The sequence below is a fragment of the Physeter macrocephalus genome, chromosome 11 (assembly GCF_002837175.3).
Source record: "Physeter macrocephalus isolate SW-GA chromosome 11, ASM283717v5, whole genome shotgun sequence".
NCBI lineage: Eukaryota > Metazoa > Chordata > Mammalia > Artiodactyla > Physeteridae > Physeter > Physeter macrocephalus.
Window position 1 is genome coordinate 150,821,082 of NC_041224.1, and position 17,550 is coordinate 150,838,631.

At 39.7% G+C, this 17,550-nt stretch overlaps 1 protein-coding gene across 3 annotated transcripts in view; it reads right to left on the minus strand.

Annotated features, from left to right (window-relative positions):
- The window catches only part of COX16 (cytochrome c oxidase assembly factor COX16), a 124,224-nt gene that overhangs the window by 34,675 nt on the left and 71,999 nt on the right, over nucleotides 1-17,550 (minus strand). The window contains exon 3 of one of the 3 annotated variants that reach the window (XR_008618697.1): nucleotides 15,419-15,584. The exons of the other annotated variants lie outside the window; for them this stretch is intronic. The gene's annotated coding sequence lies outside the window, so the exon portion shown is untranslated. The remainder of the gene's footprint in view (nucleotides 1-15,418; nucleotides 15,585-17,550) is intronic. 3 annotated transcript variants of the gene reach the window in all.

Below are 17,550 nucleotides of genomic sequence, written 5' to 3' on the forward strand. Positions count from 1 at the left end.
CTAGAAAAATGGTACAGATGAACTGGTTTGCAAGGCAGAAAGAGAGACACAGATGCAGAGAACAAATATATCAACACCAAGGGGGGAAAGCAGGGGACGGTTTGTGATGGGATGAATTGGGAGATTGGGATTGACATATATACACTAATATGTATAAAATGGATAACTAATAAGAACCTGCTGTATAAAAAATAAATACAATTAAAATAAACAAATAAATACATAAAATCACATGGTCAAGCCTGTTAATGGGCTTAGATGTTAATGGCCTTAGAAGTATAATACTTTAACAGGGATAGGCCTGGAAGAGAGGGGCCTTGTAAGGAGGAGCTGTTAGGAAGGCTCAGTGAATATTTTGATAATAAAATAATCTACCATATCAAATATAAAACTGATTCAGGGCTTCCCTGGTGGCACAGTGGTTAAGAATCTGCCTGCCAATGCAGCGGACACGGGTTCAATCCCTGGTCCGGGAAGATCCCGCATGCCGCAGAGCAACTAAGCCCGTGTGCCACAACTACTGAGCCTGCGCTCTAGAGCCCGTGAGCCACAACTACTGAGCCCGTGTGCCACAGCTACTGAAACCCACGTGCCTAGAGCCCGTGCTCTGCAACAAGAGAAGCCAGCACAATGAGAAGCCCACATGCAGCAACGAAGACCCAATGCAGCCAAAAATAAATAAATTAATTTAAAAAAAAACTGATTCCAATAAATGGAAATTGTCTAAACTACACAATTAGTAGTCAAATATTGTCAGACTACAACAAAAACAATCCAACTCTATGCTCTTCATAAGTGCCTCATCTAAAACATAGGGACAGAGAAAGTGTGAAAGTCAAAGTATAGGGAAAATACTACACAAATAAATCTGGTAAAAAAATAAAGAAAGAAATCTGATGGAGCCATACTGATATTATACAAAATAGACTTCAAAGCAAAAAGCATTTCTAGAAATAAAGATGGTCAATGCATAATGATAAAAGCTTCGATTCATCAGGAAAATATAATTCTAAACTTTATGCACTTGATAACATAGCCTCAAAATCTACGGACAAATTCACCAGCAAAAAGGAGGATTTTAACTAATTTTTCAGAGTAAATTAAACAGACCAAAAAAAGGGGGGATATAAAAACTCTGAGAGACACAATTAACAAGCTCAGTGAAAAGGACATATACAGGACACTGCAGTCAACAGCTACAGAATATACATTCTTTTCAAGCACAAAATCTTTATGATATTGCATAAAACAGGTCCCCTGAACTTTCAAAAAACTGGTATACAGAATACTTACTTGACAGCCATAAAATTAAGTTAAAACTCAATAACAAAGAGACAAATAGAAATACTTCCATGTGTTTAGAAATTTAAAAACGTATTTGCAGGCCAAAAAAGTCATAATAGAAATCAGAAAATTTCTAAAATTTCTTAGAACTGAATGATAAAGAATTTCATATTCAATACTTGTGAGATACTGCTAAAGTCTTACTTTGAGGGAAATGGATAATTGTATATTCCTAACTAAGCACAAAAGAGGCTCAAAATTAATGAACTAAGCGTTCCAACTTTAGACATTAGGGGAAAAATACAGAACAAATTTTACAAAAGCAGAAAGGAGATAATCAAGTTTTTTATTAGGGGAGAAATTACATAACTACACGAGAAATCTTGGGCCAAGTACTTCCTGGCAAGCCCTTCCTGGGGAAAACTGTAATAGTTTCTCAAAGGATGCTGAAGAAGACTTCCGTAAATGAGGAGTTATGCCATGCGCATATATAGGTAGACTCAATACTGCAAAGACGTCAGTTCTCCACAAATTGATTTATAGATTCAATTCAATCCTCAAAAGCCTAATAAGTTTTGTTTGTTTTGTTCTGGTTGGTGTTTCAATAAGCTGTTTCTAAAATTTTTATGTAAGAACAAAGGAGCAAGAATAGTTAGGAAACTCCTGAAGAAAAAGAATAAAGTGGGAGTCCTGTTCTATTAGATATCAAGGCTTATGACTCAGCTATATTCATAAGCCCAAATTATACAGAAACAGACAAAAAGAGACTAATAAATAGATCAGAATAGAGAACTCAGAAACAGACAACTTATATATGCAAACTTGATTTATGACAGAGGTGACAATATGGATCAGGGGGTTAAGAACCTTCCAATAAATGTTGCTGGGAAAATTGTTTATCCAAATAGTTATGTTTGGAAATTGAACAAAAATTTGAAATTGGAATGTAAATTTTTACAGCCACTTTGGAAATCAATTTGTCATCCTCAAACAGAGTTAAAACTGGATATTGTATGACCCAGACATTCCACTCCTGGGCATACATGCTGCAGAAACTCTTGCACATTTTTACCAGAGCTTATGTACAAGAATGTTCACAGCAATATTACTACATATAAGTTCAAAAAATAGGGGAAAAATCCAAATGTCCACTGAAAGAAGAATCCATAAATCACTTGTAATATAGTCATACAATGGACATGCAATATAGTAGAGAAAATGAATGCATGCAGCTACATGAATCAATATAAATAAAACTTTCCAATATAATATTGAGGAAAAAAATACCCAAATAGTATATACAGTATGACTTTGTCTATATTGAGTAGATAAACATGTAAAACAAAAATATATAATTTAGGAATACTTATATCTGTGGTTAAAATGTGAAAATAAAATAAGGGGAGTGGTAAACAATCAAATATCTGGGATAATTAATACCCTGGTGAGTTGGGGTGGGGATTGGTTTATAGAGGGTGAGGCATGAAATCAGATAAAAGCACTTCAAATATATGGGTAATGTTCTATTTTTGAGGTTAAATGACAGGTCTAGAACTTTTTAAAATTGCTGCTTTGATACTTTAAACATATAAATATTCTCTCGTATGCATTAAATATTTAATAAAATTGCTGCAGACACACTATAGGGGTAGGATGGACACCTATTCAAAGTCTGGTTTGGACGTACACACACACGCGCACACACACCCCAAGAAAGTATGAGAAGATTTATTACTCACAAAATGAGACTTTCTGGGGAGAGCAGGGTGGCTCCCAAGCAGGCTCCAAAATGGCTTGAGAGAGCAGGAAAAGAAGATTGACTTGGGGTTTTTATGGTGACTAGGGATGATACTGACCAGGGTTCTTGGCCTTCCCCAATCAACAGAAATTGATCAGAGGCCAGATAAATTCAGGCAAGGCTCGAAAAAAAGTAACAGGTTCCCTTGCTCACTCCCTGGCGGGGGGAGGGAGGGCACGAATTGGTTCCTTGTATGGGGTAAGGGTAGGGGTGTGTCCAGGGGTCAGGCCGGAGGGTGGCTTAAGTGTTCTGCCCACCCCTTTGTGGTGTTGAGTGCAGGGGGCTTGCGCAGTACCCTGCTTTTGCTCCTGACACCCTGTTTTTGCTTCCAGCTCTTCATAAGTGGCAGTTGGGTTTTTCTGGTCCTTTTGTATCTTGTTGTCCATAATTTGCCCCAACTGCACATGCATGCAGTTATTTTTAGCCCCTTATAGTTTCTTTGTATTTTGTAGCTTGAGGAGACGTTTGTCCACGTGCAAGCATTGCAGCACTGCAGCAAAGGGTCCCAGGCCCAGCCTGCTTCCGGGAGGGTGGCTAGAGCAAGGGTTCCTGTGCATGATTTGAACTGTCACAGGCACAAAAGAAAGACTACCTGGGCTTTCTTATCAGCTTGTCCATATATGGGACAGAGAGGGAAGAGAGAGGTGGACCTTAAAAGATATCAGTCAAAAATAAAAAAAAGTCACTGTCTTTATTACAAATATACTTTAAACAAAATTGTATAGGAAACAGAAGGAATATCTGTCTTTTGGAAGATAATATGTCTGTACAGAAAAGAATGTCACCTCTCCCTTTTAGAAACTACTTCTCCCAATTCTTTCTTCTGCTAGGAATATCCCACTAGAGGAATAACTGTGGTCAAACTTAAATTTGGTAGCAATTTAAAATTATTTACTATTCCACAGAAGAAACAGAATACCAAGAGGAATTATTGCAATAACAGAAAGTTAGATGTCAAGTTCTGTGGAGTGAGGAGAATGGGAATTACTCATGGTGTTTAAAAGATCCTGGGATTATGCCATGGAATAAATATCATTTGGGTCTCTTTGGTACCTAGCTGAGCCCATTTGCTTTACCATGATGGTAGAGAAGAAATTCTGCAACTTTACACCCAGTAACTGCAATACCAGGCTTGAAGCCTTCTCCCAAGAAGAAGGTTATTTCATTCCTCCTGAAAAGATGATATAGACAGTGAATTACAAGTGTCCATCAATTTTTGAGCCACCTATTGGGGTTTGCTGCAGATAAAAAGATGACAGATTCAATCTCTGCTCTCTAGGGGTTCAGAGTCTCTTGTATTAGTTTTGCAGCCTGAGGTGTGAAAATGTAGATTTACAGAAAACCTACAGCCCCACTGATGCCTCAAATGATAAAATAATTAATCAGATTGCTTTCAACATATTTCAATATCTAAGAATTCATGAGAACCATTAGAAACTGTATCTACTGCCTGATATATGCTTATAGAAGAAGGAAATACTCATGCTTAAGAAGATTCTTGATAAACAGGTTGAGGGTGGATGAGGAGACCCTGAGAGCATAGGTCAGTAGAGCTAAAGATGAAAAAACAGATAGCAAACTTACATTCATTAAGATTAGAAATGTGGGATGAGTGGAGACTGAGAGGAGTAAGATCAAACTGGAACATGTGAGGAACTTTGAGGAGCGGAATTGTGTACTCTGAACTTGTAAGTTGTTGGTTTGTAAGTTGCTACAAATGAAATGCAAATTCCTTCATCTCCCCAGTCTTTTGTAAAGTCTTCTGCACACACATGCATACACACAACCTTTTGAGTAGGGCTGTTTTGGGTGAAAAGAAAGAAGAGACCCTGAGCTCAAAATCTGGGTTGATGCCTAATATCAGGTCAGTATAATTACAATATTGTAAAAATACTTACTGTATGCCAAGTGGTGTTCTAAGCTCTTTACATACATTAATGTATTTACGTGCTTTATGGTAATGCATTAATTTAATAAACTCAAGGCAAACCAATAAGCAGTAGTGTTTTCACCATTTTGTAAGTGAGGCATCAAAAGCACAGAGAGGTTAAGTAATTTGTCCATAGTCATGCAGCAGCTAAGAGGCAAAACCAAATTCCAGCTTAGGCAGGTTGGTAAACAGGGTGTGGAGAAGATCTATAAACTGAATGCATTCAGTGGAAGTAGAACTGTGGTCAGTGGGAGTCCTGGGAGACACACACCCTTCTAGAAATTTACAGAAATCTTAGGGAGTGATTTAGAATTTCCACAATTAGATATGGTGCTTTTTATCTGTCTTAGCCCTATCTTAAAGGATGGGATCACCCCAGCTTGTTCAGCTTGTCTCCGCTGCCCCCACCCCTCTCTCTCTCTCTCTCACTCACTCACACACACACACACACACACACACACACAACTGGTCCAATTTTGAATTTCTTGATCTTCATCCCTCTGAGGGTTAATAAATACAAAGCTGAGTGTCTGTACTTTATAAACACTTCTCCATTCTACCTAGAGCTCTGACTGTATCCATCTTCCTCCTGCTAAGTAAGCTCCAGATGAGTCTGTTTGATGCTGTTTTACATACTGATGTGTTTTGCTTAGTCTCTGCCTCATAGGGTCTCTTGCTGTCTGCCATAGACATCAGCCCACCTTTCGAAGGCCTAATTACTCCCACCACACCATGTCCACGTGCACAAAGCAACCTTGCAGATAAAGTCAAAATGGAGGTGGAGATCTCAAACAGGTCAATCCTAGGCTCTAAGCATTCAACTTTCCCCTGCCTCTCCTTCTCAACGTCCCTTGCTTTCTCTTTCCTTGTTAAGAGGAGTGCGGAATCTTTCTATAGGCAGCAGTCATACTCTGGGCTTCGAGGAAGAGAAAACTTAATGAAAGAAAGGAGAGGCAGTATCTGGGAACATTTTCACTTAAACTCCACTTTCACTTCTGTAAGTCTCCTTCAATTGAAGTGGCTGTGCATATATGTAAATGGTTGATATGTAAACATGTGATTATACACACAACCCTTATTTGGATCAGAGCTGAGATGCCAGCTGTGAATGAGATGCGTTGTTCTAAGGGCCTTATCTATATTTACATTTTTCACCCTCCCAGATAAGGAAAATGAGACCCAGAATGGTTAAGTAACTTGCCCTAGGTAGAGACTAGTGTCAAGTTAGAGGAGACTTCCCAACAAAGCTTCCTTTATTGTCATCGAATAGATGAGGATACATAACACAGGCTTAACCACATCCTTGGCTTCATGTGTAGCTTAAAGATCTATAGGAAATAACTTTATTGGGGTTTCTACTTGGAGTTGGGATATAGCCATACCTACCTAATGGTTGGGGTAGCCAAGCCATTGGGAGGGAAAGAAGGACCCCATAAGTGATGAAGGAACCAGACACCCTGCGTTGGAGACAGCAGCGATGCCTGAATGGCAATGGCAATGAGTCTACCCTTGAACATGCCTTCAGCCAGCAATCCCCACTCCTTTAAGCAAGCATGTGTAAACCCAGGGGGAAGAGTGTACACTACATTAAAGCGCTGTGCCACCAGAGCCTAAGCAACTCCCCTTCCAAAACAGTTGAATACAAAAGGAAGTGCCTCCTTACCAACAGCTGATTCAGAGGTGGGTAGCTCTGGGTGGCAGCAAGATGGAGAGCAGGTACCCAAATCCTAAATGGAGTTGGAGCACAGCAAGGTAGCACCACCACACTGGGAGTGTCAGGAGAGTTGGTCAACCCAGGATCGTAGATGTGCAGAGGAGAGAGAGTGAGAGCTGACAGACTCAAGATGACCACAGAACAGAAATGCAGAAGAGGCCCTAGGAACCCAGCTTCTAAGCTGACATGCTCCAGGGCAGACGGCGAATTCTGATGATGTGTACCATGGCCCTGCCCTTTGGGGAACACCTAAGAGACACCAATGAGGAAAGCCTATGATCCTGCCATTTGCCAGATGGGGGCTGTTGAAGACCAAGGAGCCAACTGCTCAGATGATCATATCCAGGACCCCCAACTGGGATGTCCTCAGGTATATTTATGTTCTGGATGCACAAATATATACATGTATGTGTGTACATATAACATAATTTCTTTCCGTGTAAGATATATGCTTTAACGCCTTCCTTTCTTGGGTCTCAGTTTCTTCTTCTTTAAAGTCAGATCATACTTCGATTCCTTTCAGCTCTACTGTTTTGTCTGAGTAAGTGATTTGGGTATTTTGCTGAAAATCTTTCAGCAAAGATCACTATTCTTCTATAACGGCCCTCATTTCTGTTTGGTAATTCCCATCCTGCTGGCCACCCCCCAGGTTCATATCTTTACCCCCTTATTCCTGGACTATCTGCTCACCGGTCTCTCAATTTCACCCCTCCCTCAAGTCATTACTGCCACATTCCTCTTTTCAACCCTACACTGTCAACGAATTTTCTGATTCTGAAATCTTCAGGGGTTCCCACTGCCAATGTGAAAAATGTTCTCCACAGTATGACTTTAACCAACTTAGTCTTCTCTCTCCAGTTACCACTCCATTTCTCTACCTCCCTCAGCTGCAAAATATTCCTCAGAAGTTTTCTGTATTAGCTGTTTTCACTTCCTTGCCATTCTCTCTTCAATCCACTCCAGTTTGGCTTTATCCCTACTCCTCCTCTGAAATGACTTTCATGGATGAACTTCATGTCGCCACCTCAAGAATCAGTTCTCTATTCTCACACAAAGTCTCAAGCATTTAACACATGTGGACACTCTCTCCTTCTTGCAAAATATTCTTCCCTTAACTCCCATGTACGATGTCATTCCATGACAAAACCTGTCTGTGTGGGTTTGGGGTTTTGTTTTTGTTTTTACTTTGATTTGTACCTAGCCTCCTCTGGAGCACCTATTCACTTTTCTTATATCTTCTTCGACTATCTTCATCTTAAGAATAGATATTAATTTTGCCTTCTATATGAACATGGTCAGCCACTTACTAATACAACCATGCAAACAGCAAGGTCTCAGAAAGTTTCCCCTAACACAACAGACCTTTTTTTGGCTCTGTAGCTTGGTTCAAGCTGTTGCTTCTCCTGAATATCTGCTCAATAGTCCCTCTAAAAGTAACATCCCTTTTCAAAATTGAATCCCAAGAGAATGGACCACTTCCTCCTCTGTGCTCCCTATGCCATGTCTTTATGTCTCTCAAAGCCCCAAACCCTCCATTTCACTCACTGGCTTATATATCTGTCTTTATCTACAAGATTGAGAGTTCCTTGAGGGCATAGAATGTGTCTGACTTTTTCTGATCTGACACCAAGCTCAATGTCCACCACTTAGTAGCCATCCAAGTAATACATGGGAAATAGACGAGTGAAGGCTTGAATGGACTAGGCCAGGAGGAGCTGCAAGAGAAGTTGATGGTGGCTGCTACTGAAGTCAGCCATGGAAAGGGAAAGCTGGTGTTGGGCTGCACCCTGCAGGCCTGCAAGCCTGGTACTTGCCCAGCCTCAAGACCAAAGAGAGAGACCAGCGTCGGCAACAGACACATCAATGGTTTAATAGATGAGGGGTCTTACATGTCTGAAGCAAGGTCCTGGAGCAACACTCCACCATGTGAGACAGACAGAGGGCAGGACGTGGCAGCAGTCTTTGCTCCCAGTGGAAGAGGGAGATTACCAGTTACAGAGGGAATTGACATCAGGTTGGCTCATGGGTTACCAGGGAAACCAGCAGAGGAGCATGTCCCTCATTGCCCCTTTGGTAAACTGTCATAGTAGAGATAGTTCTGATCCAAAGATTAGAACAATCAGTAGCTGGGGCCAGAGGCAAGCATTAATACATAGGCATTTACTGATTCGGCTCTATGATTAAGAGAGAAGGTCATTCAGGTGAGTAGGGTGTAGGTGAGGCAGGGACTGCTCAAGCAGGGGAGGTACAAAGAACAAGAGAACAGCCACCTTGGGTGACCTGATCATACAGCTGGCTAGTGGGCACTGCCTGTCAGCTACCCTGTAACCCTGGCTTGGAACACAAGCTTGTTCCTGTGTTTTATTTTGAGTCAAGATCATGTCTCAAATCTGAGAGGCCAAGTAAAGATTACCTGCTGAATGTGTTAAGATCCAAACTGAGCAAGATGTGAGGGACAGATTGAGATAAGTTCAGGACAGCACCAGTGAACACAGAAATCGCAGAAGGCAAAAATGGCTTTTAAATGAGCTTGGCATATGCTGCAGGGGCCTACTGAAATTGCTCCTTTCCCGGCAACACAACAGTCTTCTAGCTGCCTTTTCCCCCCTCAGGTCTCGTCCTCTTCCTACTCATCCTCTGTACTGTTGCCAAAATCATCTTAATATTTTATTTTGCAAGTTTGAGTTTTTCACATCGCTGCTTGATGCCCTTTAGTCACCACCTCTGCAATCAGTTCTAAAGCTGTAACCATGACATCCCCTATCATTTGTTGTCAAGATCCCAGCTACCTCCTCAGCCTCATTTCTGAGCACTCTTCCCATGCCACCTCACCAAACTATATCTGTTCTCCCAAATGTGCCCTCTTCTCTCCCACCTCTTGCCTTCACACATGTTGGTACCTGTGCTGCTAATGTCGTTCTCCATTTCAGGCAGCTGGGACAATCTTATTCGTGTTTCTTGACTCAGATTCAAGATCACTTACTCTGACACTCCTTCTTATACTCTCACACCTCAAGAGTTCTGACTCCCTTGCTGGCGTCCAGTGATTTGTTAATGTTGCATTAGAACAATTACTACATTCCACTGCTTATCTTTTTAACTTAAAAATTGTAACACATATTTAAAATACAAGCAAAAACCATAAAGCTTAATGAACACACTCATGGAACAATCACCCAGAACGAAGTTTAGCAAACTTTTTCTGTAGAGGGCCAGATGTAAACGTTTCAGGCTTTGCAGACATATGGACTCTGTCACAACTACTTAAAATCTGTTGTAGTGAAAGCACTGATAGACAACTGTAAACAAAAGGATATGGATGTGTTCTAATAAAACTTTATGGACAAAAACAGAAGGAAGCTGAATTTGGCCTCTAGGCTGTGATGTACGGACCCCTGACCTAGATCAATTCCCATATAACCCATAGTTAATGACTATCTCCTACCTCTCCCAAAAGAGAAACACTATTGCGACATATATAGTAATTGCTATTCTTCTTCATAATTTTGCCGTTTAAGCATGAATCCCTAAACAGAGGAGTTTAATTTCTTATTTTTGTTATTTATATAAATGGAAGTTTATACTATGTATTCTTTTATATTTGACTTCTTTCACTCAATATGACATTTGTGAAATTCATCCATGTTACTGCCTATGGCTGTAGTTTGTTGATTTTCATTGTTGTAGAGTATTCCATCGCATGAATTTATTTTTTTCAATCTAGTACTGAGAATGAATACTTTGGTTGATTTCAGTTTTTCACTACTACGAATTATGCTATTACCTGGCTATGAAAAATCTTATACATGTATCTTAATGCACAGGCACACATTTCTGTTTCAGAATTAACTGTACCAATTTGTACCCCACCAGCAGTGTGTGAGATTTATTGTTCCACATCCTTGCCAATTCCTGATATTGTTCTCCTTCTCCTTTTTTAAAAAAATTTTAAGTTCAGTCATTCTGCTAGATGTGCAACAGTATCTCATTGTGGTTTTATTTTTGCATTTCCTTCTCTGATTAATGAAGCTGAGCCCTTGTCACATTTGTATTAGCCATTTTGATATCCTCCATTGTGAAGGCTTTGCCCTTTTACTTACTGATTTATAAGAAGTTGGTTTTATATTTTGGACACAAGCCCTTCATTATGTGTCGCAAATATCTTCTAGTTTAAAGCTTGTCTTTTCTCTTTCTTAATGTTATCTTAATGTGAACATAGGTTCTTAATTTTAATACTGTCCAATTTATCAATATTTTCCTTTATTTAATGATTTTTTATGTCCCACCTAAGAATTATTTTTCTGCTCTGAATTATCTAAAACGATAAAAAGTATTTTACATGTAGACATACAGCTAATGGAATATTGATTTTGTATGTGTGGGATAGGAGTCAAGATTTTATTTTTTTGCCATGTGAATATTTCTTTGTCCCAGCACTACATATTTATAAGGTCTTCATTTACCTTGTGCTCTATGCCTTTTTATTTAATTTACTTATTTTTTAAGGGGGGTAAATTAGGTGTTGATCTCTATAGGTCTTTTTTTCTGGACTTTCTATTATTTAAAATTTTGGCTATTATCCTTGCACACATTCCTTAATTATGGTCTTGGGCAAATCTTGGCCCTTAAAATTCCAACATAAACTTTAGAATCACCTCAAATTTCACAAAATAGCTGTTGGAATTTTGATTGGAGTGTGTTAAATTTTTACACCATGCTGGAGCAAGAGGATACCTTTATGATTTTGAATCCTCTAACCCATGACATGGATTACCATTACATTTATTTTTGGTCACTGTTTCACCTCAGTAATATTTTTTATTTTTCTGTGAAATATTCTTGAATACCTTTATTCAATGTAAAATATTGGGTACTTTTATGCTATTATAAATGGTATTGTTTCTGAAACTTTCAATTTTTTTACTCTGGTATAGAGAAATACAACTGACTTTTGTCTGTTGATCTTATATCTTGCAAACTTGTTAAACTAATTTATTAATTCTGGTAACTCATCTGTGAAGCTTTTTGGATTTTTCAGACAAACAATCACATTAAAAAAATGACATGTAAAATTTTTTTCCCAATCTTTCACCAATTGTTTTCACTTTCTTGCCTTACTGGATTGGCTAGGATTTCTAGTACACTGTTGAATAGAAGTAGTAACAGTGAGAATACTATGGGAATCCTTAATCTGATCTCAAAGGGAATGATTTCAACATTTCACCATTAAGCCTGACAGTTTTTTGTAGGTTTTCTATAGATTATCTTGAATCAGAATAAAAAACTTCCCCTTCATTTTTAGTACTACTGCTATGCTAGATGACCTAAAAAACTTCCCCCTGACTGCTTTCATGGTTATTTTCCTTGTCATTGCTTTCTGGCAGATTTTCTATGATGTGCATTTATTGTTGTTGTTGCTGTCGTTGTTGTTGTTGTTGTTATTACTACTGCTGTGGCTATTCTGCATGTGGTTTGTAACATTTCTTGAATTTGCAGATTGTTATCTTTCATGAGATGTGGCAAATTCTCACCATTGTTTTGTTCAAATGTTTCTTCTGTTCCATTCATTTTTTTATCTGTGTTCTAGAACTTCAATTATATGCAACTTAGATCTTCTCACAGCATCTTCTTTTTATTTTACCCTCTCATCACTGTTTTTAATCCTTTCATGTTTCCATGTTTTATTCTGGCTTTTTTTTTTCAGAGCTTTCTTTCAGTACAGTAATTCTCTATTCAGTTGTGTTTCATTTCTTATTATTTTTACCTACTGAGTTTTAAACACTGGTTATTATATTTTTCATATTGGAATTCTATTTGGTTCTTTTTCAAACTTACTATGTCTTCTATAGTTTCTAGTTCTTTGCCAAAACTTAAAATCTTGTCTTTTATCATCATAAATCTATTAAGCACAGTTTTCTAAGTCTGTGATTGATAACTCCAATAGCTGGAGTCCTCATGGATCTAATATTTGTTGTTTCTGCTGGTTCTTGTTTATGTTATCTTATTTCTTTGTGTGCCTAGCCATTTAAAAAGTTTTTGTTTAACACTGTATTTGCAAAATCAGAATTAATTTGTGGCCCAAGGGGACATTTTCATTCTCCATAGAGGATTTCACTTTTTTTCTTCTGCCAGTGCCCAGAGGCAACAGCAATCCAAAATACCTTGATCCAAATTCAGGGATTGAAATAACTGGATTTTTTTAAAACAGTGAGATATAATTACATGCCATAAAATTCACTTGTTTAAAGTGTACATATAATTCAAGAGCCTTTAGTATGCTCATAGAGTTCTGCAACCTTCACCATAACCTAATTTTAGGACAATCTTATCATGCCAAAAAGAAACCCTATACCAATTAGTACTCACTATTCATTCCCTGCCCAACTCTAGGGAACAACTAATACACTTTTGTTTTCCATAGCTTTGCTTTTTCTCGACATTTCATAAAAAGAATCGCACAGTATGTGGTCTTCTGTGACTAGATTCTTTCATTTAGCATAATGTTTTCAAGGTTCATCCATGTTGTAGCATGTGTCAGTACTTCATTCTTTCTTATTGCTGAAGAATATTCCATTGAATGGATATACCACTTTTGTTTATCCATTCATCAGTTGATGGGCATTTGGATTATTTCCACTTTTTGGTTATTATAAATATTGCTGCTATGAATATATGCATACTAGGTTTTATGTGGATGTTTTAATTTCTCTTGGGTATATGAATTGCTGGGTCATATGGCAACTCTATGTTTAATATTTTAAGGAACTACCAACCTGTTTTCGAAGTGAATGGATTCTGGGCTGAAGTTCCTGTGTCAGTCAGTGTAGCTCTCTGGCTTTCCAATCCAAAGCCATGAGAGTTTACTAGGTTCTCCTTTTGGTGGGCCCTGGATTTCAACTTTTTTGTTCTTATACAATACCTGCAACAATGTCATATGTGCTGCTTACTCTCTCAGCATCTCAGCCATCACTTTCAAAATTGGAAATTGATTTAGTCCATTCTGGCTGCTATAACAGAACACCATACACTGGGTGGCTTATTCATAACAGTAATTTATTTCTCACAGTTCTGGGCTAAGAAGTCCAAGATCATAGTGCCAACAGATTCAGTGTCTGGTAAGAGCCCAATTCCTGGCTCACCGAGTCTTCTGGCTATAACCTCACATGGCAAGAAGAAGCAAGAGGGCTCTCTTGGGCCTCATTTACAAAGGCACTAATCCCATTCATGAGGGCTCTACCTTCATGACCAATCAACTCCCAAAGCCACCTCCAAATACCATAACAATGGAGATTAGGTTTCAACATGAATTCAGGGGAGATGCAAACATTAAGCCTATAGCAGAAACACTTCCAAGGGAAAAATAACACCAAATACCATGCTTGACTCTCTGGATTTCTTCCTTCTCTCTGTTCTCAACCTGATAATTATTCTCTATCTTGTTACATCTTTTATGCCTTCAAGTAGATTTCTTATTATACATTTTATCTAGATGGTCTAGCGTTCTCAGAGTTTGATCTGAATTACCTAGTCTATCACTATTGATAGTAGAAGTCCTATGGTTATTTCTTTAGTTGTCAGTTTTCCCTAACTCTACTGTGAATTCCTTGAGGAAAAGGACTGTGTCTTGTTCATTTCTGCAGCACCAGACCCTGTCACCTAGTAGATGTTTTACAAATGTTATGAAAGTCTAAGTTCTTACTTTCAAGTATGGAACAGATGCTAAGTAATTAAAGCTGCTCACAGAATCTGGGAAAGCCAGAGAGCCAACCACAGTAACTATGAAGCTAGAGCAAACCTAGCTCCACAGACAGCAGGCCCACATACTGCACTTGTATTACTGATACCAACAAAGCTAGATCCTGGGCACTAATGCTAGATATGTTCCTGGGCAAAGTAGAGCTATTGCTACTGCTAAACAGGAAGACCAACAGGAAAAGGGATAGAATAGGGAAGAGCAGGGAATGCTGAGGAAGAGAGGGCAAGAAAGGGCATGATAAGTTTTGGAGAAACCTGATCTTGTGAAGGAATTGATAAGGGAATTCAATCTATTTTCAGTATTTCAAAAATTGAAGTAGATATCCTATAGAACTAGAAAGTAGGTTTCTTGAACCCCAGAGTCATTCCAAAGTGATTTATTACACTTCCAAGGATTAAGTAGATGATACAAGTGAATAAAATGATCCAGGAAGACAGATTCTACTGTGGACCACGCCTTTTTGTCCTTGCCCTGGCATGCCCTGCTTGAGAAGACTATGATCCATTCCACATATTTTTCTTTTCTAAAATTCCCATATTCCTTCCCTGTCATCATTCTCCAAGCCATTTAAATTCCATTGCTTTTCAAAAGGATTTCCTCAGTAGCTACTATGTGATCCACATGTCCCAATAACCTCTATGTAAATGTCTTTCAGGTAGAACAAGAGACTTCTTAATAAAAATGATTATATTTCTCACCCACTTACATAGATGTAATTTTTAAAATAAGAATGTTTCTTCAGAAGCATGGGACTCCTCAAGGAATATCATCTGGTTTTCAGCCATCCTGCCCACAAGTATATCAACTCCAAAACTAAGAAGTAACTCTGTAAACCCTGGGATAATCTGACTTCACCATAAAAGACTTTGTTTTCTTTTTAAATACACGTTACTACTTACTAAAAGATTTGGATGCAATAGAAAATGAAGGAAATACCCATTATCCAGAAGCAGGTGACTACTTCATCTCACTTCTTTTACATAAGGTCTCTAAGCAGTCTGTCATCTTCTTTCCACTTTTTAGAGTCTTCCTATATTTGATTGTTGTATTATATAAGGGTGAGACCTCAGACTTCCCAAAAGGCAAGAAAATCCCCACGTACCTGGGTAGAGCAAAAGAAAAAAGAGAGACAAAAGAATAGGGACAGGACCTGCACCTCGGAGAGGGAGCTGTGAGGAAGGAAAAGTTTCCACACACTGGGAAGCCCCTTCACTGGCAGAGATGGGAGGTGGGCAGGGGGGAAGCTTCAGAGCCACGGAGGAGAGCACAGCAACAGGGGTGCAGAGGGCAAAGTGGAGAGATTCTCACACAGAGGATCAGTGCCGCCCAGCACTCACCAGCCTGAGAAGCTTGTCTGCTCACTTGCTGGCACAGGTTGGGGCTGGGAGCTGAGGCTCGGGCTTCAGAGGTCAGACCCCAGGTAGAGGACTGGGGTTGGCTGTGTGAACAGAGCCTGAAGGGGGCTAGTGTGCCACAGCTAGCCAGGAGGGAGTCCGGGAAGAAGTCTGGACCTGCCTAAGAGGCAAGAGGCCATTGTTTTGGGGTGCATAAGGAGAGGGGATTCGGAGCACCACCTAAAAGAGCTCCAGAGACGGGCGCAAGCTGTGGCTATCAACACAGACACTAGAGACGGGCATGAGATGCTAAGGCTGATGCTGCAGCCACCAAGAATCCTCTGTGCAAGCACAGGTCACTATCCACACCCCACCGGGAGCCTGTGCAGCATGCCACTGCCAGGGTCCCGTGATCCACGGACAACTTCCCTGGGAGAACACACGGTGTGCCTCAGTCTGTTGCAAGGTCACACCAGCCTCTGCCGCTGCAGGCTCGCCCCACATTGCAATTATAACTACCGTACCCCTCCCTCCCCTCGGCATGAGTGAGCAAGGGCTCCCTAATCAATGCTGCTTTAACCCCATCCTGTCTGGGTGGGAACAGATGCCTGAGGGCGACATACAGGCAGAGGTGGGGCCAAAACAAAAGCTGAACCCCAGGAGCTGTGCGAACAAAGAAGAGAAAGGGAAATCTCTCCCAGCAGCCTCAGGAGCAGCAGATTAAATCCCCACAATCAACTTGATATAACCTGCATCTGTGGAATACCTGAATAGACAACGAATAAACCCAAATTTGAGGTTGTGGACTTTGGGAGCAACTGTAGACTTGGGGTTTGCAGTCTGCGACTGATTTGTTTCTAATTTTTATGTTTATCTTAGTATACTTTTTAGTGCTTGTTATTATTGGTGAATTTCTTTATTGGTTTGGTTGCTCTACTTTTTAAATTAATATTTTTAAATTTTTTTATTTTAATAATTTTATTTATTTATTTATTTATTTTCTTGCTTTTTTTCCCCCTTTTCTTCTAAGCCACGTGTCTGACAGTGTCTTTGTGCTCCAGCTGGGTGTCAGGCCTGAGCCTCTCAGGTAGGAGAGCCGAGTTCAGGGCATTGGAATACTAGAGACCTCCCAGCCCCACAAGATATCAATCAGCAAGAGCTCTCCCAGAAATCTCTGTCTCAACGCTAAGACCCAGCTCCACCCAATGGTCAGCAAGCTCCAGTGCTGGACACCCCATGCCAAACAACTAGCAGGACTGGAACACAACCCCACCCATCATCAGAGAGGCTGCCTAAAATAATATTAAGTTCACAGACACCGCAAAACACACCACTGATGTGGCCCTGCCCACCAGAAAGACAAGATCCAGCCCACCCACCAGAACACAGGCACCAGTCCCCTCTACCAGGAAGCCTACACAAGCCACTGAACCACCAAAAACACTGGGGGAAGACACCAAAAACAACAGGCACTATGAACTTGCAGCCTGCGAAAAGGAGATCCCAAACACAGTAGTTAAAAAAAATGAGAAGACATAGAAATATGCAGCAGATGAAACAGCAAGGTAAAAATTCATCAGACCAAACAAATGAAGACAAAATAGGCAGTCTACCTGAAAAAGAATTAAGAGTAATGATAGCAAAGATGATCCAAAATCTCGGAAATAGAATGGAGAAAATACAAGAAACGTTTAACAAGGACCTAGAAGAACTAAAGAGCAAACAAACAATCAT